We start from the raw sequence: 25,357 nt of genomic DNA on the forward strand, positions 1-25,357 counted from the left end.
GTAAATAAATTGTAAGGGCACTTGTGGTGGTGCCGGTATAGGAAATTGTAAGGGCACTTGTGGTGGTGCCGGTATAGGAAATTGTAAGGGCACTTGTGGTGGTGCCGGTATAGGAAATTGTAAGGGCACTTGTGGTGGTGCCGGTATAGGAACCTGAACATTAGCGAGGCACCGCGTGGCTGCCGGTTTTAGCTAGAGCCCGATTAGGACACGGGGCAAGTGTGCGGGGGGTCGGGCACCCGCTACAAGACCTAGCAAGGGGCAGGGTGAAATGGGGGGCACAAAAAATTGACTGCAACAACGGCCGGGGTAGAGAGAGGTGGATAGCCAGGGCCGGGCTCAATCCGAGGCGTCCACCGGACGAGTACGATTGGGGAGGGGGGAGGGGGGAAAGCCCTAGGTAGCCGCACTCGGAATAGTGTATCGGTGACAGTGAATTACGGATCGCCTGTAAGATAACTCCAAGACTTTATGCAAATAAAGCTGCTGAGGCATGTTTACCTTCCAACCCAAACTGGTGTCGTGTCAATTTTACTTCCGCCTGCATGGGATGACTGCGGAGAGGGGGGGGGGTAAGAAGGGGCGGGTAAAGGGGGGGGGGAAGGCAAGGCGCTGAGTGCCCACGCTAAGGGCTCGGGCTCGGTGTTTGGAACGGCTCCAACGTCATTTTCTTTTGTTTCTGAGGGATTTGTTTTAGAAATTTCAACTTCATGGCTCAGTGTTTGAGCTGCTCTGGTGTCCTTTTGTGTGTTTGTGAATTCCAAGAGGGGGGCGTAGATTTCGGCCACAAGTTGTTGCCCCTTCTTGGGGGATTTATGAAGATTGGCTGCCGCTTTTTTTGGGCGCTGTAACACGCTTGACGTGTAGCTTGGGCACAGTCCGGTCAGAATGGAACTTGTGGGGAGGAGAGTTTGCGGTCTGAGTTTAACAGGGTGTTTTGAGGTGAGCATGAGGCTAGTCGGCAGATGGAGTTGGCGCGAGCATCTAAGGAGCATTTTTTCATCCTCAGTTTCCTCATTTGAAATTTCCAAGTGGCATTGTTGTTGTCGATGATCGAGTACTGCTGCCATGCCTCTGCCAGTCCTGACAGGGACTGCAGAGACTGCTATTGACTCTTCTGTGACTCCGCGGCCGCTCCGCGGTGTAGATGGGTATTAGTATCCTCCTTCTGGTAGGCAGCGAAAACAGACTCAGGAACAGTGAGAGTGAAGAAAGAGTCCAACCTGCAGAGACTGCTATTGACTCTTCTGTGACTCCGCGGCCGCTCCGCGGTGTAGATGGGTATTAGTATCCTCCTTCTGGTAGGCAGCGAAAACAGACTCAGGAACAGTGAGAGTGAAGAAAGAGTCCAACCTGCAGAGACTGCTATTGACTCTGCTGTGACTCCGCGGCCGCTCCGCGGTGTAGATGGGTATTAGTATCCTCCTTCTGGTAGGCAGCGAAAACAGACTCAGGAACAGTGAGAGTGAAGAAAGAGTCCAACCTGCAGAGACTGCTATTGACTCTGCTGTGACTCCGCGGCCGCTCCGCGGTGTAGATGGGTATTAGTATCCTCCTTCTGGTAGGCAGCGAAAACAGACTCAGGAACAGTGAGAGTGAAGAAAGAGTCCAACCTGCGGAGACTGCTATTGACTCTGCTGTGACTCTGCGGCTGCTCCGTGGTGTAGATGGGTATTAGTATCCTCCTTCTGGTAGGCAGCGAAAACAGACTCAGGAACAGTGAGAGTGAAGAAAGAGTCCAACCTGCAGAGACTGCTATTGACTCTGCTGTGACTCTGCGGCTGCTCCGTGGTGTACATGGGTATTAGTATCCTCCTTCTGGTAGGCAGCGAAAACAGACTCAGGAACAGTGAGAGTGAAGAAAGAGTCCAACCTGCGGAGACTGCTATTGACTCTGCTGTGACTCTGCGGCTGCTCCGTGGTGTAGATGGGTATTAGTATCCTCCTTCTGGTAGGCAGCGAAAACAGACTCAGGAACAGTGAGAGTGAAGAAAGAGTCCAACCTGCAGAGACTGCTATTGACTCTGCTGTGACTCCGCTGATGATATATGTAATTTAATACGTACTGCTATTTTAATTAAAATTTGTGAACATTTGAATTCTTTGACTAAAACACAATTTAAAAAAAGCAAAGTCCCCAAGGTGTCCCCTGTGCCCCCCAGATTTTATGTGTCTCCTACGCCCATGCCTGTAAGTCAGATACTCGTTAGCAAGCAGGCAGGTGAGGGAGAAGGCAGCAAAAGAAGAGGCATGAGGCAAGTCGGCTGCAGGGCACATACTAAACAAGCAATAGCAAAGCCAAAATGTCTCATTTGTACATGTAAAGGTTAATTTTTGTGTAACGCCCCAGAGGATTAAAGGCTTACCCTCTACATTTGCAGAATACCACAGATTATCTTATCAATGCCCAAACTTCAAACATGATTTCAAGTCAATGATTTGAGGAGATGATGGCAGCAGGCTGAACTATGGCACACTGAGGGCCGTTTAACAAGGGGGGTCCTGGGAGTCCCTCTGCCAGACATTAGTCCTGGTTACGAGAGACTTACCCAGAGTCTTTAGCTCAATATCTTTCACAGAGAAGAAATATCCCAAACATATCAGTCTTTGTCCTGCCCTGGGGCAGTCCAGCACCGAAATGCTAGGCAATTCTCCTCTGAACAAGAGTACCAACAGAAACCCCAGACACGTGTTTCGATCTGGTTGGACCTCATCAGTAGGGTGGATCTGTGCCTCTCTAAGAATAATGAGCAAGGGGTCCACGTCTGGATTCCCCTAGTAACTTAGGGGGAGACCCAAGTTACTTAAATATGCAAATTAACAAGGGGGGTCCTGGGAGTCCCTCTGCCAGACATTAGTCCTGGTTACGAGAGACTTACCCAGAGTCTTTAGCTCAATATCTTTCACAGAGAAGAAATATCCCAAACATATCAGTCTTTGTCCTGCCCTGGGGCAGTCCAGCACCGAAATGCTAGGCAATTCTCCTCTGAACAAGAGTACCAACAGAAACCCCAGACACGTGTTTCGATCTGGTTGGACCTCATCAGTAGGGTGGATCTGTGCCTCTCTAAGAATAATGAGCAAGGGGTCCACGTCTGGATTCCCCTAGTAACTTAGGGGGAGACCCAAGTTACTTAAATATGCAAATTAACAAGGGGGGTCCTGGGAGTCCCTCTGCCAGACATTAGTCCTGGTTACGAGAGACTTACCCAGAGTCTTTAGCTCAATATCTTTCACAGAGAAGAAATATCCCAAACATATCAGTCTTTGTCCTGCCCTGGGGCAGTCCAGCACCGAAATGCTAGGCAATTCTCCTCTGAACAAGAGTACCAACAGAAACCCCAGACACGTGTTTCGATCTGGTTGGACCTCATCAGTAGGGTGGATCTGTGCCTCTCTAAGAATAATGAGCAAGGGGTCCACGTCTGGATTCCCCTAGTAACTTAGGGGGAGACCCAAGTTACTTAAATAATCAAATTAACAAGGGGGGTCCTGGGAGTCCCTCTGCCAGACATTAGTCCTGGTTACGAGAGACTTACCCAGAGTCTTTAGCTCAATATCTTTCACAGAGAAGAAATATCCCAAACATATCAGTCTTTGTCCTGCCCTGGGGCAGTCCAGCACCGAAATGCTAGGCAATTCTCCTCTGAACAAGAGTACCAACAGAAACCCCAGACACGTGTTTCGATCTGGTTGGACCTCATCAGTAGGGTGGATCTGTGCCTCTCTAAGAATAATGAGCAAGGGGTCCACGTCTGGATTCCCCTAGTAACTTAGGGGGAGACCCAAGTTACTTAAATATGCAAATTAACAAGGGGGGTCCTGGGAGTCCCTCTGCCAGACATTAGTCCTGGTTACGAGAGACTTACCCAGAGTCTTTAGCTCAATATCTTTCACAGAGAAGAAATATCCCAAACATATCAGTCTTTGTCCTGCCCTGGGGCAGTCCAGCACCGAAATGCTAGGCAATTCTCCTCTGAACAAGAGTACCAACAGAAACCCCAGACACGTGTTTCGATCTGGTTGGACCTCATCAGTAGGGTGGATCTGTGCCTCTCTAAGAATAATGAGCAAGGGGTCCACGTCTGGATTCCCCTAGTAACTTAGGGGGAGACCCAAGTTACTTAAATATGCAAATTAACAAGGGGGGTCCTGGGAGTCCCTCTGCCAGACATTAGTCCTGGTTACGAGAGACTTACCCAGAGTCTTTAGCTCAATATCTTTCACAGAGAAGAAATATCCCAAACATATCAGTCTTTGTCCTGCCCTGGGGCAGTCCAGCACCGAAATGCTAGGCAATTCTCCTCTGAACAAGAGTACCAACAGAAACCCCAGACACGTGTTTCGATCTGGTTGGACCTCCTCAGTAGGGTGGATCTGTGCCTCTCTAAGAATAATGAGCAAGGGGTCCACGTCTGGATTCCCCTAGTAACTTAGGGGGAGACCCAAGTTACTTAAATATGCAAATTAACAAGGGGGGTCCTGGGAGTCCCTCTGCCAGACATTAGTCCTGGTTACGAGAGACTTACCCAGAGTCTTTAGCTCAATATCTTTCACAGAGAAGAAATATCCCAAACATATCAGTCTTTGTCCTGCCCTGGGGCAGTCCAGCACCGAAATGCTAGGCAATTCTCCTCTGAACAAGAGTACCAACAGAAACCCCAGACACGTGTTTCGATCTGGTTGGACCTCATCAGTAGGGTGGATCTGTGCCTCTCTAAGAATAATGAGCAAGGGGTCCACGTCTGGATTCCCCTAGTAACTTAGGGGGAGACCCAAGTTACTTAAATATGCAAATTAACAAGGGGGGTCCTGGGAGTCCCTCTGCCAGACATTAGTCCTGGTTACGAGAGACTTACCCAGAGTCTTTAGCTCAATATCTTTCACAGAGAAGAAATATCCCAAACATATCAGTCTTTGTCCTGCCCTGGGGCAGTCCAGCACCGAAATGCTAGGCAATTCTCCTCTGAACAAGAGTACCAACAGAAACCCCAGACACGTGTTTCGATCTGGTTGGACCTCATCAGTAGGGTGGATCTGTGCCTCTCTAAGAATAATGAGCAAGGGGTCCACGTCTGGATTCCCCTAGTAACTTAGGGGGAGACCCAAGTTACTTAAATATGCAAATTAACAAGGGGGGTCCTGGGAGTCCCTCTGCCAGACATTAGTCCTGGTTACGAGAGACTCACCCAGAGTCTTTAGCTCAATATCTTTCACAGAGAAGAAATATCCCAAACATATCAGTCTTTGTCCTGCCCTGGGGCAGTCCAGCACCGAAATGCTAGGCAATTCTCCTCTGAACAAGAGTACCAACAGAAACCCCAGACACTGAGGGCCGTCCCTCTCTGACCCCCATGAGAGTCCCTACTTTCTAACCGAGGCGTCCCTATGCCCCGGATTGGATGCTAGTGATAGGTACCCCTGAGTGTCTAAGGTTCTAGCTGAGGTGAATTCTGAAAGGCTAATGCCTTACCTGTCTGACTCCCTCCAGTTATTGTCAGGGTGGTTGCCCTGAGCTAGCACTTCCCCAGGATTATCAAAGCAGGGAATGAATGGCCTTAGTGCCAAATATCAAAGACTCTGGTTCAGCCTTTCCCCCAATCACTCCCTTTCTCTCCTTTCCCTGTTCTTGCTGTTGCCTCTATTCTGCTCTTTTCTACTCTCGATCTCCCTCTCCCTCTCCTTTCTCACTTCCTCTGATTGCCCCCTCCCTCTCTTCCGTCCCTCTGATATTCACTTGATCTCCACCCTTCCCTCCCCTTTTTACCCTCCTCCTTACTCTATTCTCTTCCCTCCTTTTCGTTTTGCTCCTCTCCCTTCACCCTTTTTTACTCTCCTACCCCCTCTGTACTATGAATCTCCTCCCCCACCTTACTCCATTCTTATCCCTCCACTCTATTGTGCCCTTCTCGCTCCACTTTCCTCCCTCTCTCCTCTCCACTGTATTCTCCTTCCTCCACTCTACTCTTTCATACAATTATTTCAATCTCTCAATCTCTCTTCTTGCTAACACTCACTTGTTCTAATGCTCCCTGCAAAGGTTCTCCCAACCATAGACTCATTCACAGCCATGGTATTTCAATCAGGTACCTGCCTTGCTTAAAACCTCCTTTGTTTCAGGAGGATAGCTTAGGGGCAACATGCTCGCCTTGGAAGCAAGACGACGCGGAGCAACACAGGTTCGATCCCCAGGACCGAGTTTAGAAACCTCTGGGTATTACGCACGCTATAAATATCACATCAACCAACACCTCACCTCAAATATTCTCCATAACCGTCTCCAAAATAGTCTGATCCACCATCCTTCCTCCGCCCATTCGTTCAGTCCACTGTTAGGGAGAATTCTCTGTAAAGGCTAATTTCCCAAACCTAGTGAGTCCCCCAGCAGCTTTGCTGGATTTTTGGCATTTATTTTTTTCTCCTGCTAAGAGTGAGACTCTTTTACTCCCACTCTTAGACATGATTTGAGGTGTTCCTTTGTCTTTCCATGTGTTTTATGGGCTATGGGGTCTTTTACTCCATAGGGTCTCATATGTTTTTGATGTGGGTTACACAGCACCCTCCGTGCCGTAACCCAGGGGTGTCATAGCGACCCCCAAACATAGACTCCATACCCTGGGACTGACTACTGTCTCCCAGGGCATGTAAAGTCACCATTGGCTTTACTAGTCCCAAATTATGAACAGAAACCAGTACATACCATCATATTGTGGACATACTGGTCGGGGCAATTCGATTGCCCCGGGGTCTGTTGTTCGAGGGGGCATGTCTCCGTCCCCCCTGATCGAGTTTTGGCTGGTGGCAGTGGATACTACTTTTTATATTCGACTGCGAATATATCTCTATGGGATTTTCCCATTGTTCGAGGCTACCAACTTTAATTATTTAATTCCTATAGCCTCGAACATACCGCCGGTTTATTTATTTAATATTAATTCACCGGTTGGTATTTTTTGCCAGAACTCGATTCTAAAATGGCGTTTGTGTTCTCTTATGTGACTCCAACCCAAGTCGAGCCCTTTGTTCCACTTTTTGGCGGGCTTCTCCGCAGAAGCCTCCAAAAGTGGTTCCACTCTGTCTGGGTACCACAGGGGGTGTGGGAGGGGGTTTAGGCACCCTGGACTGAGTTGCCTTGGCAACTCAAGTCGCACTCTTGTGTGATTGGCCCAAGTGGTGAGCCGGCCGGCTCAACACTTAGCATGTTTGATTGACAGCTAGGCTGAATGAATGGGGGTTTTCTGCATAAAAGCAGGGCTTTGGGGACTGGAACTTTAGAAGTCACCACAGGGCCTAAGAATCCGAGGAGGGAGAAGCTGAGCCGACCTGCAACGACGACACCACCGGTGGAGCCCTGCGGAACCGTCTCACCACTTTTCCCGACGACAGAGGAGATCTCCAGTCCGGAGAGTCTTCTTCCTTTGACTGGTGGGGATAACCAGTTTTGCCTTCTTTTCACCTTCCTGGAGCATCTCGTGGCCGCCTTGCCCTTGCCAAGCACCCCGGAAACCGGAATACCACGGCTTACCACTACCGCGAAGAGAAGGGTAGTACCTTTTAACCGAAGAACTCCGCGGCTGGTTTCTTCCCTGGCAGTGCAACGACCTTCATCTTTCCTCCACGGCGAGACCTCCTCTTCCTCTGGACGAAACATTGACTTGCACCCGCTGCCAGGAACAACTGCCCCCGCTGGAGCTTCCTTCACACTTGAGGTACTGTGTCCCGCCTGGCTTCCCTTGCGACAGATCGTTCGGGGTGACAGTAAAGCCTCAACTTTCTAACCTGGGCTGGCCTGGGACAACCTAGCTAACTTTTCCTGAATATAATTTCATTCTTTGTGTGCGAACTATCTACAAGACTCTTTGGGCATAACCCCACTGTGTGAACCTGGACCCCTTCTGCTTGCTCTCTCCAAGAGTGGGCCTTGCAATTGACTTCCTTGCTCTCCAGTAGAACTCTGCCTATCCTGCCTTACTGTGGTTCTTTTAAAAGTATTATAATGTGTGTGCTTCCATAACTCTGCCTTTTTCCCTCCCTTTTTTAATAACTTATTAGAGTGCCATCTTATGTTAAGCGCTCACCTCTGTCTGAAAATAAGTGGTGTTTCTCATTAAGACTTGTCTAATAATTAATTAGGGTTGTATATATATAATAGTGACTGTGTGCTGAATTTACTTACCTCTTTGTTGTTAGTGTAATTTACAAATGTGTCTTTTAAATAAATAATTATATACTTTTACACCAAAGCTCTGGTCAGTGTTTGCTTGTGCTACTGTATCTCTGTACCTATTGTGTATACTCTACATACTGCCTAACTCTTCTTGAGGGATTACTGACTGCTCAGCCACAGCTACCAAGTGAATCTGTGTGGTACAGCCTGCTACCAAGTGGGTTTACTGCCGAACACCTGTAGTCTTAAATCTTTTGCAGTGTTCCCTAAGGGAACTGCACAGGTTTCTGCCTAACAATGGTGTACAGCGGTGGGATTTGTATTGAGTATACATTTTAGTGTGCTTATAGACACCTTAGTGCAACTAACCACAAAGCTTAGCACTAAAGAAGTATTTTCTAAAACATGTCAACTATGGAAAGTTATAGTCAAGAGTCCCTTGCTACAGAAACTGCTGATTGTTTAAGAGTTCTCTGTAAGCATAAGAATCTCCTGACTAAAGGCAAGAAAATGGAGCTAATAGAAAGGTTGTTAGCAAACCAAAGTCTGGATGGTGGTTCAGAGGAACCTACCACTCCAGCAACTGTAGATAACAGCAATGATATTGATATGAATGTTAGTATTGATAACTTTGAGTCAGAAGCAGAAGAGGAGGGTGAAGATGATAGAGTTGTCTCCCCTGGGCGTCTACCTGCCCTGCTAGCTGTACCTACTGGACCTTTACCAGGTCCCACACTTAATCCTCAATATATGGAACTAGAAAAAATGAAGCTTGAATTAGAATTCAAAAGAATTAATGCTCAAACAGAGCAACGGCACCAAGAACTAAGGCTCAGAGAAATGGAGCTCAACCATGAGCTAGAAATGAAAAAAAATTGTGTGGAAAGTGCTTCTCTCTCCGAATCCTCTAGGAGTTCCAGTCCCAAAAGACCCCGGATCCCTAAGGAGTTGGTGGGTATGTATGAGCCTAAGTTGGATGTGTTGGATTGGTTGAGTTTGTTTGAATATAATCATGGGCTCCAGAACATTACAGGAAATGAGTTACTTTCCTGGTTGTTCTCTAGGCTCCCCCCTGTTGCAACTGATATGGTAATGGAGTTGGGGGAGGAGGATAGAAAGGATTATGAATGTGTGAAGCTAGCTTTGATAGCTAGATTTGGGAAGACCCCTTCCCAGTACCTTAAGAGGCTTAGGACCCTCAAAAAGAATGATGGTACCCCTTGGGCTACCTGGGTGAGTGAGTGTTTGAAAAACATAGAGGGATGGATTAAGGGTTACAAGGTGAACACTTATGAGGCAATGAGAAATCTTGTTATGTTGGAGTCAATTTATGATGCCTGCTCTCGTGAGCTCAGACAGCACTTGGCTGATTCAAAGGAATTAGATTCCAGGAAGCTAGCTAAGGCTGCTGACTTGTGGGTTGCCAACAGGGCCACCCAAAAGGATTCAGGGGTTACTCAGAAAAAGGATGAGGGAAAGCAGCCACCAAAAGGGAACCAAGAAATGTCTAATACCTCCCAACCCAAAGAGGGCCCGAAACCACAAAATAACCAGGGTAAGCCCCAGGGTAAACCACAACAGGCTAGTGTACCTTCTGGTCACAAACCAGAAGGAGGTCAGGCCAAGCCACCCTTTCAGAGAGTATTTGGAACATGCTATCTCTGTAGGGCAACTGACCACATCAAAGGAGATCCCAGATGTAAGGGTAAACCTACAGGGATCAGCACAGTCTCCTTAGCCTTCACTCCTGAGGAGGAAGTCCAAATGGCTAGTGCTCACTTTGAAGTCTTTGCTGAAGAATCTTTGGGCCTTCAAGCAAGTGTAACAGTAGAGTCAATGGGTCTGGTTAGTGATCAGAATAGGAGTGTGTACAACTCCATACCAGAAAACTCTAAAGTTTATTATATGGACAGTGTTCTTGTCAATGGCCAGGATACTCTTGCCAGGCGAGACTCTGGGGCCAGCAGTACAGTAGTGGATGAAAGCTTTTTCAGTCCTGAGGATGTTGCTAAGGCACCCAAAGGTCCCGCTAAGATGTCTGGAGGCCCTGTCCAAATGGTTCCAATTCTACCATCCCTCATTCAGTGTAATGACAGTGTTGATTCCTGTCAGTGTTCAGACTGAGGTGCCTGGGAGAGTCCTGTTGGGGAATGATCTAAGAACTCCAGGAGTAGTATCCAGTACCCCCAAGCCTCCCAGTATGGAGACCCAGAACCAAACCAAATTGGCTAGAGAGGCCACCTTAAGGAACCACTCTAAGCCTGTGGGAACCTCTACTGAGAACCCCACTACACGCCCTGGTGTTGGTAAATTGACCTCTGACCCAGGCACATTTCAGGCTAAAATGTTAGGGAAATGGGAGCCCCAACCAAGCTCCATCATTGTTCCCCCAGTTTTAGAGTCTGTGACTCCCCCTGCTTCTGAGGAAGAGGTGGATAGACTTACTGGAACCCTAACCAGGCCTAAGAGAACTGGTAATTCTCAATGCTGGTGGAAAACCAGAAAGGAAAAGTCTGAGGCCAAAAACCTTCAGACTGTTGGACCTTCCACAGAAGACTCCAACCCAATTCCTAGTCTTAAGGGGGAAACTCCTAAAGTAGGTAAAGGTAGATCTAAGAGGAAGGAGAAGCATGTACCTTGCTTATCTCCATCCCCTCCAACCAAGAGGCCTAAAACCCAACCTTCTCCCAACAGAGAGGTGGTGAGGACCTCTGGAGGCCCCTCTAGATCTAAGGGAATCCTTTATAAGGACCCCTTGAAAAAGCCTAATACAGGTTCTGACGTTGTACCAGCTTCTGAGGGACTGGTCAACCAGATCCCCTATAGTTTCAAAAAGACTGATGTTCCTCAAAGGGTTTGTAGGTCATATAGCTTACAAAGGAAATCCTTTGATTTGACCATAGAAAATAGGTCAGGGTGTCACCATCAAAATGCTGATGGACTCTCTAGGATGTATGTCATCGACTAGAGGTATGAGGTTCATCCAGGAGTGGATTAAATCCTCCTGTCCCTTAGTCTGGTGGGGGGCGAGTGTTAGGGAGAATTCTCTGTAAAGGCTAATTTCCCAAACCTAGTGAGTCCCCCAGCAGCTTTGCTGGATTTTTGGGGTTTATTTTTTTCTCCTGCTAAGAGTGAGACTCTTTTACTCCCACTCTTAGACATGATTTGAGGTGTTCCTTTGTCTTTCCATGTGTTTTATGGGCTATGGGGTCTTTTACTCCATAGGGTCTCATGTGTTTTTGATGTGGGTTACACAGCACCCTCTGTGCCGTAACCCAGGGGTGTCGTAGCGACCCCCAAACATAGACTCCATACCCTGGGACTGACTACTGTCTCCCAGGGCATGTAAAGTCACCATTGGCTTTACTAGTCCCAAATTATGAACAGAAACCAGTACAAACCATCATACTGTGGACATACTGGTCGGGGCAATTCGATTGCCCCGGGGTCTGTTGTTCGAGGGGGCACGTCTCCGTCCCCCCTGATCGAGTTTTGGCTGGTGGCAGTGGATACTACTTTTTATATTCGACCGCGAATATATCTCTATGGGCTTTTTGTTCGAGGCTACCAACTTTAATTATTTAATTCCTATAGCCTCGAACATACCGCCAGTTTATTTATTTAATATTAATTCACCGGTTGGTATTTTTTGCCAGAACTCGATTCTAAAATGGCGTTTGTGTTCTCTTCTGTGACTCCAACCCAAGCCGAGCCCTTTGTTCCACTTTTTGGCGGGCTTCTCCACAGAAGCCTCCAAAAGTGGCGCCACTCTGTCTGGGTACCACAGGGGGTGTGGGAGGGGGTTTAGGCACCCTGGACTGAGTTGTCTTGGCAACTCAAGTCGCACTCTTGTGTGATTGGCCCAAGTGGTGAGCCAGCCGGCTCACCACTTAGCATGTTTGATTGACAGCTAGGCTGAATAAATGGGGGTTTGCTGCATAAAAGCAGGGCTTTGGGGACTGGAACTTTAGAAGTCGCCACAGGACCTAAGAATCCGAGGAGGGAGAAGCTGAGCCGACCTGCAACGACGACACCACCGGTGGAGCCCTGCGGAACCGTCTCACCACTTTTCCCGACGACAGAGGAGATCTCCAGTCCGGAGAGTCTTCTTCCTTTGACTGGTGGGGATAACCAGTTTTGCCTTCTTTTCACCTTCCTGGAGCATCTCGTGGCCGACTTGCCCGTGCAACCGGAATACCACGGCTTACCACTACCGCGAAGAGAAGGGTAGTACCTTTTAACCAAAGAACTCCGCGGCTGGTTTCTTCCCTGGCAGTGCAACGACCTTCATCTTTCCTCCACAGCGAGACCTCCTCTTCCTCTGGACGAAACACCAACTTGCACCCGCTGCCAGGAACAACTGCCCCCGCTGGAGCTTCCTTCACACTTGAGGTACTGTGTCCCGCCTGGCTTCCCTTGCGACAGATCGTTCGGGGTGACAGTAAAGCCTCAAATTTCTAACCTGGGCTGGCCTGGGACAACCTAGCTAACTTTTCCTGACTTTAATTTCATTCTTTGTGTGCGAACTATCTACAAGACTCTTTGGGCATAACCCCACTGTGTGAACCTGGACCCCTTCTGCTGGCTCTCTCCAAGAGTGGGCCTTGCAATTGACTTCCTTGCTCTCCAGTAGAACTCTGCCTATCCTGCCTTACTGTGGTTCTTTTAAAAGTATTGAATTTGTGTGCTTCCATAACTCTGCCTTTTTCCCTCCCTTTTTTAATAACTTATTAGAGTGCCATTTTATGTTAAGCGCTCACCTCTGTCTGAAAATAAGTAGTGTTTCTCATTAAGACTTGTCTAATAAGTAATTAGGGTTGTATATATATAATAGTGACTGTGTGCTGAATTTACTTACCTCTTTGTTGCTAGTGTAATTTACAAATGTGTCTTTAAAAAAATAATTATATACTTTTACACCAAAGCTCTGGTCAGTGTTTGCTTGGGCTACTGTATCTCTGTACCTATTGTGTATACTCTACATACTGCCTAACTCTTCTTGAGGGAAGTCTGACTGCTCAGCCACAGCTACCAAGTGAATCTGTGTGGTACAGACTGCTACCAAGTGGGTTTACTGCCAAACACCTGTAGTCTTAAATCTTTTGCAGTGGTCCCTAAGGGAACTGCACAGGTTTCTGCCTAACACCCACCCCCGCTTCACTTGACCTAACCCGAGCTCCTCTCACCATGTCTGATTCCTGAGGGTTTTATACCCCTACCATATCTTGTCTCTGTTATCCCCCCTTCTTATTGGTTTCTTTGATTAGAGGCTTTCCATGCTCAATCTATCATTCTGGATTCTGTGGTAGTGGAGCTACAGCAGTGGGAAGGTTTCAAAACCCTATTAGCCCTGCCCTCTTTTCACATGTAGCACGTAATGCTGTCTCTGATGTGGGTTCATGGCTGGCTGCTGCTAACGCGCAGATGTGGCGAATCTGTGATTGATGTGACGAGCGTGGATGAACTTCTTCCTTATATAGAACTGGTGGTTGTGTGCCATATCGCGGGGTGAGTCCCCTCTGCTGCAACGCCTTCTGGGACATGTAGTCCTGTAGGGACAGAAACAGCACTCTCGCCAGATTTGTGTACATCAGGCCTTGGGTGACAGACTATATTACCTGATGCATGCAATATGGCACAAACAATGGGGGCAGCGACTCGGGCCCTGTCACATAAATCATAGCAACTGGATTTGTCAAAACCTGTTTTTCTGTTTGAGAGAAATGTCAGGCTCAGCTTTCTCCTGTGACCCCTTCAAGCCTGTGACGACTTCTTATGAAGACTTCGAACGCAAATGCAGTGGAACAACTCACATATAATTTCCAGTCTCTCTAATAAAGGATCCCAAAACTTGAATTTGTTACGGGCTCTTGTAGTTAGGCTTTATTTGGGCTGTGGAGAAGTGGATCACCAGTCAGGCTTTAGTGTCCAGTGGTTCGTCTTCATTTTGTGGATAGGTCCATTTTCAGAGAGCCTCACTGGTCTGACGGGGTCTACGGATCATAGTCTGGAGCCGGCCATTTGTTGATGGGTCTAGAGCTCATCTCATTCATGTCACTCATGGTCAATGAGGGTAGATGCTTTGTTTCACCAGGTTTTGAGTTGTTTCATGTCGAGCAATTTCCAAGGAGGAAGGAGGATCAGAGGAGTAGTGTCTATCTTAGGTTATCTGCCAACGAAGTTGGCAAGGAGTGGTGTCAGTGTTAGTAGGTCGCCGGTAAGCCTGGTGAACATATTTGGACACAATCAAAATCACAGAAATATTTTCAAAATTTGTACGTGGTCAGGCATTTTAGACTAAAACAGTGGGCTTCATTACAAGTTGCCGGTCAGGAAACAACGGTGCTGGTAAGCTTACCGGCACTGTTATTTCCGGACCGGCAAACTACGAGTCTACCTGCCAGAGCCGCTGTGCCCGACAGGTCTGACCATGGTAGGCAGACCCGTCACGGAAGCACTGGCCCCGTTAACAACGGTGCCGGTACTTCCGTGTCCCATTCCCATGGAGTTTTATGGGACACCACGGGAATGGGAATTTACAATTTACCTGCACCTTGCTCCCGATCTGCCGGGACTTGTAATGTCCCAGTAACACCGGGAAGCTAGGTGCCGGTAAATCATTCCGAGTCTGGCGGCAACCCGCCGGTAGCACCAGCCGGGTTACCACCGTACTCGGAATTAAATAGGGAAGCTGTAGCTCTTGAGAAATTGAGGGAATAGGCTTTAGTTAACTGAGAGGTAGACCATTTATGGGATTTAGTGGTGGGAGAGGTAGAAAATTAAAATAGGATAGCATTCAAGTAAGTTCCTATTAACTAATAATGAGCCTGGATGTTACCTTTTTATTTCAACACTTAGGGCCTCATTACACGGATGGCGGTGGACCAAGGTGCTATTAGCACCTTGGTCCATGCCGGTAAAATACTGGCACCGCCTTGGTGGAAAGGGGAATTACCGCCCTATTCCAAGGTTGGTGGGGCGGTAATTCCCCCTTCCCCCATTGCCCTTCCCCATTCCCATTTTTGCCCCATAGGGCATAATGGAAATGGGGAAGGTGCTAATTATGGCACCGCAAATTGCGGTACCGTAATTAGCTCCCTGGTCCCTTTGCGGGTTGGTTTTTAACGCCTGCAAAAAGCAGGCGTTAAATTCCCCAACCCGCAAAGGGACCTCGTAGTAAGGCGGTAAGGGTTTACCGGTACCGGTAAAATACTGGTACCGGTAAACCCTTACCGCCTACCGTGTAATGAGGCCCTTATGGTTGAATCTTTTAACATAATTCCAGGTAGCCAGGAATTATAATGTGCTTACTGTGAATGGGTGCGGCACTGTACCACCACTGACTGCTCCTCTCTACCCCCCCCCCCTTTGCTCTTCCCTATGTGACACTTAGAAGTGGCTTCACTGCAACTCATATAAACAAAATGAAATACATGTTGCCAGGTAGTGCCAGATTGTCAGATCATGAATGGAACCCAATGTTTGGGAACTGAACATGCAGGCGGTGTCCTGAATGGAGAACAGTTGTTAGCACAGTTATGCCAGTCTATGGAGGGGCTCAAAAGCGTTGCATCAAACAGTTGATAGTCATTCATAGGCTTGAAGGGTTTGAGTGATTATCATCGGAGTCTGGAGTAGTAAATTGGGGCAGTACAGAAGGAGATGGTGTGTGTGCAGGGCAGGCATTCATTCCTGCAGCAGGGCAGTGTATGTGTTTAAGGAGTAAGTATGTCATGGTCTGGGGTCATTCTGGCTTCTGAGAGTTTTCCTGAACCAGGGCTACCAGTACAACCTTCAGGTATGTGGAATGAATGTGGGCGCTTTATTGTGTGTGCGAAACAGGCAGTGAATGGTGATTAAGAAACATCTGTCTGAGGGCCAGATGGGAGATGAGACTATTGTGGCCCCTGAGGGCATGGGTGAAGAGGTATTGTGGTGGAGGAAGCACAAAGCGGAGAAGGAAGAAGCTACGAGATTGAGCTGGGAGCCATAGAGTATTCCCAGGACTCCCTCCCTGTCTTTTCTTGCTTGGCTGGTGAAATGTGTGGTATTTAAGCCACACCCATTTTAAAGGTCGCCATCTTACATGATGACATATTTGCTTAATGATGAAAGAAAGATCAAAGGGTTAAAGGCACATTTCATGATAAAGTGAACGTGGTTCTCTTCAAAACATATTAAATATGCAAGCACAGCTCATGTTTGATTTTGTTGCACCCAAAAAAAAAACATTTTGACCATAAGTAAGCTTCACAGTTTGGCAAAAGCCGTTTCTTCACAAAAACAACTAAATGATTTTCTCAAACATTCATTCATTTAGACATGTAAACCAGCTGCTTGTGCAAGGGTCAGGCACCCGAGAAGGCACATACCTTAACCATTGTCCCATGCTGCTAATTTCCCCTCCACCGTAATTTGTTAATAATGAAGCATTTCGAATTAATCTGATGCAGGATTGGGCAATTGGGCACCGATGTATCTAGACAGAGGAAAGGGGAGTTAAGGGGAGGGTATCATATGGCATATTTCAGTTTGGATCTTATCCAGGTATGAACATGTCTGAACACATCCACTAGATAGCAGATTTAATACAGGAACCCATGTGTAGCAAGGTCTGCACTGCCATCTACTGGACATTTTCAGATAAACCCTTGGAATGGGCCATTATTTTCGGAAGGCAGAAATGGGACTAAATCCGAATTTATTGCAATCCCAAAAGCCTGCCCATATCTCATCACCAAAGCAATACCTATGACACCACCGTAATAAACATGTGATTCTTTTGTTTGAAAGCTAATGTTTATTTATTGACAATAACACGCCAATGCCCTTGCACCACTCTCAAGACGCTTGCTCACTTACCTCCACACATCCACATTACCCACGCCCTCCTACTACTGTCAACCCCAACCCCATCCTCTTCCTAGCCCAATCAAAAGTCTTGGATATGAAAGTTCTCTATTTGTCACTACCAGATGTCGCTTCTGGTGACCACATTGCAGCGTGCTGTGAGTGCCCACAGGAGCTAACTGCAGGAGTGCTTTCCATGGTTTCGGTCTATTTGACCTAATCACATTTGATCAAATTTATTTGACCTTATTTTCGGTCTAAAATGCAGGCGAGACCCCTTGCAAACCTCCCCCCAACTTCTCCTTGTTAGGCAGAATCACATGCAGTAACTTTTGGGAACACTACACGCAATTAAGACTGCAAGTGTCAGTACAATTTCGCCTTTGGTACAAGCCTGTACTACACAGTAATGTGGTAGAAGTGGCTGAGCAGCCAGACTTATCTCAAGAGTAATGTGAGCAGTACAAGATGTTACACAAAGGGCAATCACAGTGATTCAAACAAACACTTACTCAAGGTTTCTTGGTAAAAGAAAATACATTTATTTATACAGTCAGTTGGAAAACATTCCACTAGCAAGAGCAGCTCAATATCACAATCTAATATACTACAATACACAACCAATCAGTTTCTGAACAAGTTCAACTCCCCTGAAGGGGGAGCAAAATGGCACTTCAGTTACTTTAGAAAGGGGTAAAAAGACAAGGTTAAAAGAATCAATAGCGCAAATACTTTCAGAGGTAGGGCAAATAGTTTCAGTTCCCTACAACCAGCAATTCGATTCAATAGGCCTGGGCCAAAGTCAATGGTTCAGAGTCTTGGATAGGATAGCACAGTTCTGGTAGTAAACGGTTAAGTTTTTGCCACGGTTTTTAGAAGTAGTTGGTCAGACAAAAAGTTAGAAGTTGGTTTAGGGAAGGACAAGCCTTCAAAGTTGGGAAGTTTCACAAACTTTCATCGCTGCCGAACAGAGTTCTCAACCGCACTTGCACAGTACCTTTAAAATGAAGAAGAGCTGTAGCTGGGGCAGTTGTTCCTGGCAGTTCCTGCATATCTCGCTGTTCCTGACCTTCAGTCGTGGGGACAAGAATGAGGACATTGGGAAGTTCCTGCACTGCCCAGGGAAGAGGCCACAAGCTTGGCAAAATGTCGGTTTAAGGTGTGAGCACCTTAAAGACCACGAACTGGTATCCTTCCCACTGGATATCCTGTTTTCAACAGCACTCTGAAGAAAATTCGACCAGTATAGGGACGGTGTCCGGGCGGCTTACGAGTTGGTTGTTCCCACCATACTCAAGGGAAGAAGTTAACCTTGAAGGGCTTCTCTGTCAAGGGAGTTTCAGGCCATTTGGACCTGCAGCAGGGCTTCACCGGTAGACCAGGAGTTGCAGCAGACGTCTTCCTTCAGCTCGTCTTCGGTTCTTTCGTTCCAGTGGTCGACTCTGCTTTCCAAGTCCCAGAGGCCTGCTTTTAAACAGTTTTCCCCCATTCATTCCAGCCTGGCTGCCACTAATGCAGCAGTGTGGCTGTCCTTGTCGGACGGCCAGCCGGCCAATCATGCCAGAATGCATTCAGGTCTCCTAGGAGACTAAGCACAGGGAGTTTCGGGCACCTCTCTCACATCCTGTCCACCCCAGACACTGAGGCGCCAGAGGAGGGCTTCAGCACTGAAGCCCGCCAAAGGCCAACAAACAAAGGGACCAAACCTGGTTTGGCATGCAGAGTTAAACACAAGAAGGACCTTTCCTAAAAGAAAAAGCGAAAAAAGTCGACCGGGGTCTGTTTTTACAGATAGGTCTTGGGTGCCATATTGGAAAACATGGCTGTCCCGATTTTTAGTTACCGGTGTTCGCCGTCAGGAAAAACCATGGTAGTTTGTTAAAAAACACTGCCACCAGCCATCTCAGGTAGAAAAGGGTACCATTTGACTGTTACATGAGTGTTTAGACTCAGGGGATCCTAGGCATCCCATCCAGCACTCTATGGGAAGATAGCATGTGCTGGGTCTGTACATTTAAAGAGACTAGTAAAGTCAATTTAACTGTACATGCTCTGGGAGACAGTAGTCAGTCCCAGAGAAGGTATTTAAACCTTGGGGAGTCTGAAAGACACCCCTGTGCCGCTGCACTGAAGGTGCTGTGTGACACAGAAGAAAAAGATGATGCCCATGGAGTTGTTTTAAAACTCCATATCCAAAGAACACAAAAGTAAAACACACATCAAAAGACATGGAAGAGTGGGGGGAAAAAAGGCTCACGCTCTTTCCAGGCAAAAATTCAAATCCTAGAAATGCAGCAAAGTTGCTGGGGGTCTCAAAAGGTAAGGGAAATAAGCATATTCTTGAGAATTCTCCCTAACATCCCTCAACCTAATCTATACTCTTACCAACCCCATATATATATGTAATTAAATTTGACTGAAAAAAGGTCAAATAAATTTGATCAAATGTTTTGGGTCAAATGTTTTTAGGTCAATTATGCTAATACCCTTTCCACAGGGGTTGCCTAGGTAAAGCTGCTAAAGTCAAGGTAACAGAGGTGCTGACGTGTTAATACCATACACCTGCGCAGGTGTGCCTGGTTAACATACATTGCTTATTTATTTATTAATTTGATTTTGTATGACACCGGGCGGCCCACGGGCATCGTAGCGCTTGTTACAGAAAGCTTTTTGATTACAGATTTTTCTTATTTTCTTTGGTTACATACATAAAAACTTGGTTACAAGCTTTCAGGCAGGAGTGTAGGTTTCACATAGGTTACAGTGGTACATTAACATGGTGTGACATGAGTTCAATACATTGTGCAAAGTACTTAATTAAACAGTTTGGTTTTGAGCAATTTTCTGAAAACAGTATAGGATTGTTCTTTTCTTAGAGCTGTGGGGAGGGTGTTCCAATTCTTTGGTGCTAAGTACTGGAAGCTGGCGCCACACGCTTTGGCTCTTTTGAATGAGGGGACGTAAATCTGATTGGTGAGGTGAGATCTGGTCGGTCTGGCGGATGTGTGGGGGGTGATCCTTTCGGATAAGTACGGGGGAGCTTTGAGAGAGGCACTTGTGAGTGATTGCTAGTGTTTTGAAAAGTATATGCTCTTTGACTGGGAGCCAGTGAGCGTTTTTTCTTGCTTGGGATATGTGTTCCCTTTTGGGAATGCTTAGAGCCGCTCTAAGGGCATTATTTTGCGTCACTTGCAGTTTGTGTAAGTTTTTTACTAAAGTGCCCAGGAAAAGGGCATTGCAGTAGTCAAGTTTTGTGCTGACAGTGGCTCTGGCAATGGATACACAGTTTTGTATCGATAAGAAGGGTTTGACTGCATTAATTATTTTTGTGGTGAGTGCTGCAGACAAGGCTATGGCATTAACCTGCCGGGTCATGGATAATGAAGAGTCGAGGTATACCCCTAGAGTTTTTACTGCTGAGGATACCTTGATGGTGGTGCTGTCGACGGTAAAGGTGTTGTATTGTGGTGACAGTTTGTTTAGAGTTTCTTTGGTGCCTACCACTAGGATCTCTGTTTTGGCTCCGTTGAGACAGAGTCCATTTGCTGCCAACCAGGTTTGGATTGCTGCGTAGATGTCAGATAGGGTGGCTGCATCTTGTTCATAGATACCGCTGAGGGGGATTAAGACTTGTGTGTCGCCAGCATAGTTGGTATATGCTATGTTGCGACTATCAAGGTCATTGAACAGTGGGAGAGTGAAGATGTTGTATAGGGTGGGTGGTGTGCAAGAGCCTTGAGATACTCCACAGTGTATAGTGGTGGGTGGGGCCGAGGCCGAGTCAGAGAAAACTCTCATGAGTCTGCCACGGAGGAAGGAGTTGATCCATGCTGTGGCTTCTGGGGAGAAGTGGGCAGCGTTTTTTTGTTGCTTGCCTAAAATATCATGGTTGACGAGGTCAAAGGCAGCGGATAAATCTAGTAGAAGGAGAAGTGCCGGTTTACCTTTGTCCATGATGTCTCTGAATTGTATTTTTAAATCTAGTAGGGCAGATTCTGTTCCATGGCCAGGACGGAATCCGGATTGTCTTTTTCCTAGTATTTTGTTTTCTTCTAGAAATTGTTGTATTTGTGTTTAAGCCACCTTGTTCAGAATCCTGAGGAGAAACAGTACAGTGGTGATGGGCCTGTAGTTGGTGGCTATTTCCGGGTCTAAAGTGGGTTTCTTCAGTAGCGGACGTACCCATGCTCCTTTTAAGCAGTCTGGGACTCTGTTCGTGTTAAAGGAGGCATTGATGAACGTTTTGAGGAAAGTGGCTAATGATTCCGTGCAGTCTTTGACTAGTTTAGCCAGACATGCATCGCCTTTGCAGTTGGATGGTTTCATTTTTTTGACAATATCGATTACTTCAGGTATTGTGACTTCCCTGAAGGAGAATGGTTTTATTTTCTGTGAGTTAGTCTTGATTTCTGGGCTGGATGTCTGGTTGATGTGTTTGCAAAGTTTTTTGTGGTGTTCCAGGATCTTATCCTGCAGGAGCTCAATTTAGTTTATTAGGGCTGTTAGCACACTAGTGCACCATGCTACGTCTTTCGTGATTTCTATAGATTTGGTGGCTGGGATGGAGAGTTATCTATAGATGGCGAAAAGTTCTTTGGATTCTGAAGTGGCGTTGGGGATTCTGTTGTTGTACGATGAGGATTTGGCGGTAACTATGGCTTTTTTGTAACTAGCGGCAATGGATTTTTACGCCGATAGTGTATCTTCCTGTGGGGAGGCTTATCAGTTTTTTAGTGCTCTTCGTTTTTGTGTTTGTGTTCGGAGTTCCTTGAGTTCAGTAGTGAACCAGGAGTTATTGGGCCTCATTCCGAGTATGGCGGTATGGGATAGCGGCCACCGGTAACGAGACTGGTGGTGGTATTCCCTTACCGCCATACTCCGAGTTCCCTCTGCGCCCTCGCCCTTAACGCCTGCTTTGAGCTGACATCTACATTACAATTGTGGTCAACTATCCAGCCGAGGGTGCAACCTTTGCAGTGTGTGGGTGTGAGGTTTTGTTGCTGGGACCCAACCTCGTGGAGGGCTTGTGCTAGAGCTTTGGCTGGTTTGTCCTTGGGATCGTTGAGCCCCAGGTTGAGGTCACCTTGGAGAAGTGTTTTGGAGGATGTTTTGAGGTTGTCACTTAGGAGGTGTATGAGATTTTCCTGGAAGTCGGCAACGGGTCCTGGAGGGCGGTACACAAGGTGTATGGTGAAGGTAGTGTTGGCTGAGGTGGATATTTTAACTGTGGGACATTCAGTGCTTTCCCCTAGATGTGAAACAGTTTCTCTAATGGTTAGGCAGTCTTTTACTATGAGGGCTACGCCTCCACCTTTAGTTAGGGCTCTATCTTTTTCTGTAGATTGAGTGTCCTTGTGGGAGTGCTAATTAAATGGCTGGTCCTGCAGCTTGGTGGAGCCAGGACTCAGTGATAGCCAGTATGTCTAGGTTTAGGTTGCTTATGAGGTCATAGATTTTCGGTGGCATGAGCTGGGAGGGATCTGGCATTTATGAGTGTGCATTGTAGGTGGGGAGGCTCTGCTGGTTTGGACGCCTTTTTATTTGTAGGGGGGTGGTTGGCAGTGGTTGTGGTATAGGATTGTGTGGGTTGGTACGAGATTGTGGTGGTGGCAGTAGTGACTATAGTATTATTGCAAGTGGAGAGCTTGTTGGGTTGTGCATTATTGGGTTGTGTAAGGAGGGGTGAGGTTTTGGGGGAGGCAGGTGATGCTTTGTACTGGGAGATGGAAGGGTCTTAGGAGGGTTGGTGAGATGGGCATAGCGTGAACGAACCCTGAGGAGCGTGTTTCTGCTGTTGACTGGTCTGGGGCGAGTGGGGAGTGTGGTGGAGCTGTGGTAATGGGTTTGCAGATTTTTTGAGGTGAGCGTGAGTTTGGGTGGTGGTGTGATGATCTTGTGTTGGGTGGTGTATGGTGTGTTGGGTTGTGTGAGGAGGGATGGGAGAAAAAGTGTGGGTGCAATGTAAGGGAGAAATGAAGGTGTAGTGGTATCCCTGTTGAGAGGAGATATAGAGTGAGAGGATGAGAGTGGGTGGTAGTGTGGCGTGGGTGTGAGCATGGATGCGTGCAGGGCAGTGTTGTGTGTTGGATTCATAGGCTGTGTCTAGTGTCTAAGTGGTGTGTCGCTGGCTGTGTGGTGGCTGTGCGCTCTGGTGGTTATGCTAATACATAGGCCAGGGTAGACTGGTTGACTTGGTGAGGAGGTGCAGATTTTAGAATGTTGAGGCGGGCATAGCGGAACGTGACATACAATTTAGTTCAGTATTGCAATTTTGCATTTTACAGTAATAAAGTTGGCATTAAACACATTGAGCGGCCCACATTACGCTTGTCATATATGCGAGCAGCTACGAATAGTATGGTAGTTGATGCTGGGGCCACAGGGATACTGTGGTGGCAGAATAGAGGGAAGAGTTAGACAACAAAACTATAGGGCAGGTACCGGCACAGTAGCATTTACATCAATGCAACATAGCTGGGTATGAGCGAGTTAGCTCTTGTTGCGGGGGCAATGAAATCATTTTACGTATTACTCTAGATACAATACATTGATAGCGAGTTCTTACATGGAATATGTGCAGGCTCTGGGTTTGGATCTTACCCCTTTCAGAGGTGGTGCAGAGTCCTGAGAGGGTCAAGGAATCAAGAACTTTCAATGTTCAGAGGTAGAGAGCTCTGGGCAGCCCACAGCTCAGGACAGGCTCTGACAGGCTCGGGACAGGGCCTTTTGAATCGGGCCTTCGGATGTCGGGCCGGCTTCCGCCTCCGGGGGCCAATGGTGCACGTAAGAGGTGGCGGGGGCCAATCAGCTGTTAGATGGCTTTGATGGCCATCTTCCTGGTATGCAAGTTCCCACACCCTCTGGCCCACCATAGGGATAACAGCAGTGGCTTTTGTCATGTAGTGGCACTGCCTTCCAAGTTCCTGTTCCACCCTACATGATGCAGCTCAACTTTGTTCCACATTGGCTGTAAATGTAGGAGATGTCGCTCCTCAAAGTGTGCTGCTCGCTCCTGCCACTGCCCACCACCAGTTAGTATATTCCAGATGCCCTCAGAGCTGGTCAGAGGGTGTTGCATAGGAACCTTGTCCCTGATGCCCCAGCCCCAGCACCATCTGTACCTAAATCAGTGTTGTGATTATGGTGAAACTGCAGATCATGAACAGCAGAGGAGGAGCACGAAACAGAGATGATGAGAGGGGAACAGCATGAAAGTGGGAAAGGTGCAGCCATCATTGCCCCCTTCCAGGCAGCAGAAGGAGTCATGTGCACAATGCTGGGGGCAGGTAGTGGTGAGAAGCACTTCAGCAGAAGGAGCATATACAGAGGAGTACACCAGCAGATGGAGAGGGCGCGAGCAGGCTACCAGTGCTGGTGTAGATGAGGGGCACTCCAGCAGAAGACGAAGATACAGGGGAGTACACCTGCATAGGAGAGGGTGCAGGCAGGCTACCAGTGCTGGTGTAGATGAGGGGCACTCCAGCAGAAGGAGCATATACAGGGGAGTACACCTGCATAGGAGAGGGCGCAGGCAGGCTACCAGTGCTCGTGTGGATGAGGGGCACTCCAGCAGAAGGTGCAGATACAGCGACGTACACCTGCAGATGGAGAGGCTACAGGCAGGCTACTAGTGCTGGTGTCGATGAGGGGCACTCCAGCAGAAGGTGCAGATACAGGGGAGTACACCTGCATAGGAGAGGGCGCAGGCAGGCTACCAGTGTTGGTGTAGATGAGAGGCACTCCAGCAGAAGGTGCAGATACAGGGACGTACACCTGCAGATGGAGAGGCTACAGGCAGGCTACCAGTACTGGTGTAGATGAGGGGCACTCCAGCAGAAGGTGCGGATACAGGGGAGTACACCTGCATAGGAGAGGGTGCAGGCAGGTGACCAGTGTTGGCGTAGATGAGGGGCACTCCAGCAGAAGGTGCAGATACAGGGACGTACACCTGCAGATGGAGAGGGTACAGGCAGGCTATCAGTGCTGGTGTAGATGAGGGGCACTCCAGCAGAAGATGCAGATAGAGAGGAGTACACCAGCAGATGGAGAGGGTGCGGGCAGGCTACCAGTGTTGGCGTAGATGAGGGGCACTCCAGCAGAAGGTGCAGATACAGGGACGTACACCTGCAGATGGAGAGGCTACAGGCAGGCTATCAGTGCTGGTGTAGATGAGGGGCACTCCAGCAGAAGGTGCAGATAGAGAGGAGTACACCAGCAGATGGAGAGGGTGCGGGCAGGCTACCAGTGTTGGCGTAGATGAGGGGCACTCCAGCAGAAGGTGCGGATACAGGGAAATACACCTGCATAGGAGAGGGTGCAGGCAGGCTACCAGTGCTCGTG

This window comes from Ambystoma mexicanum, chromosome 10, assembly GCF_040938575.1.
Source record: "Ambystoma mexicanum isolate Mex_15411 chromosome 10, UKY_AmexF1_1, whole genome shotgun sequence".
NCBI lineage: Eukaryota > Metazoa > Chordata > Amphibia > Caudata > Ambystomatidae > Ambystoma > Ambystoma mexicanum.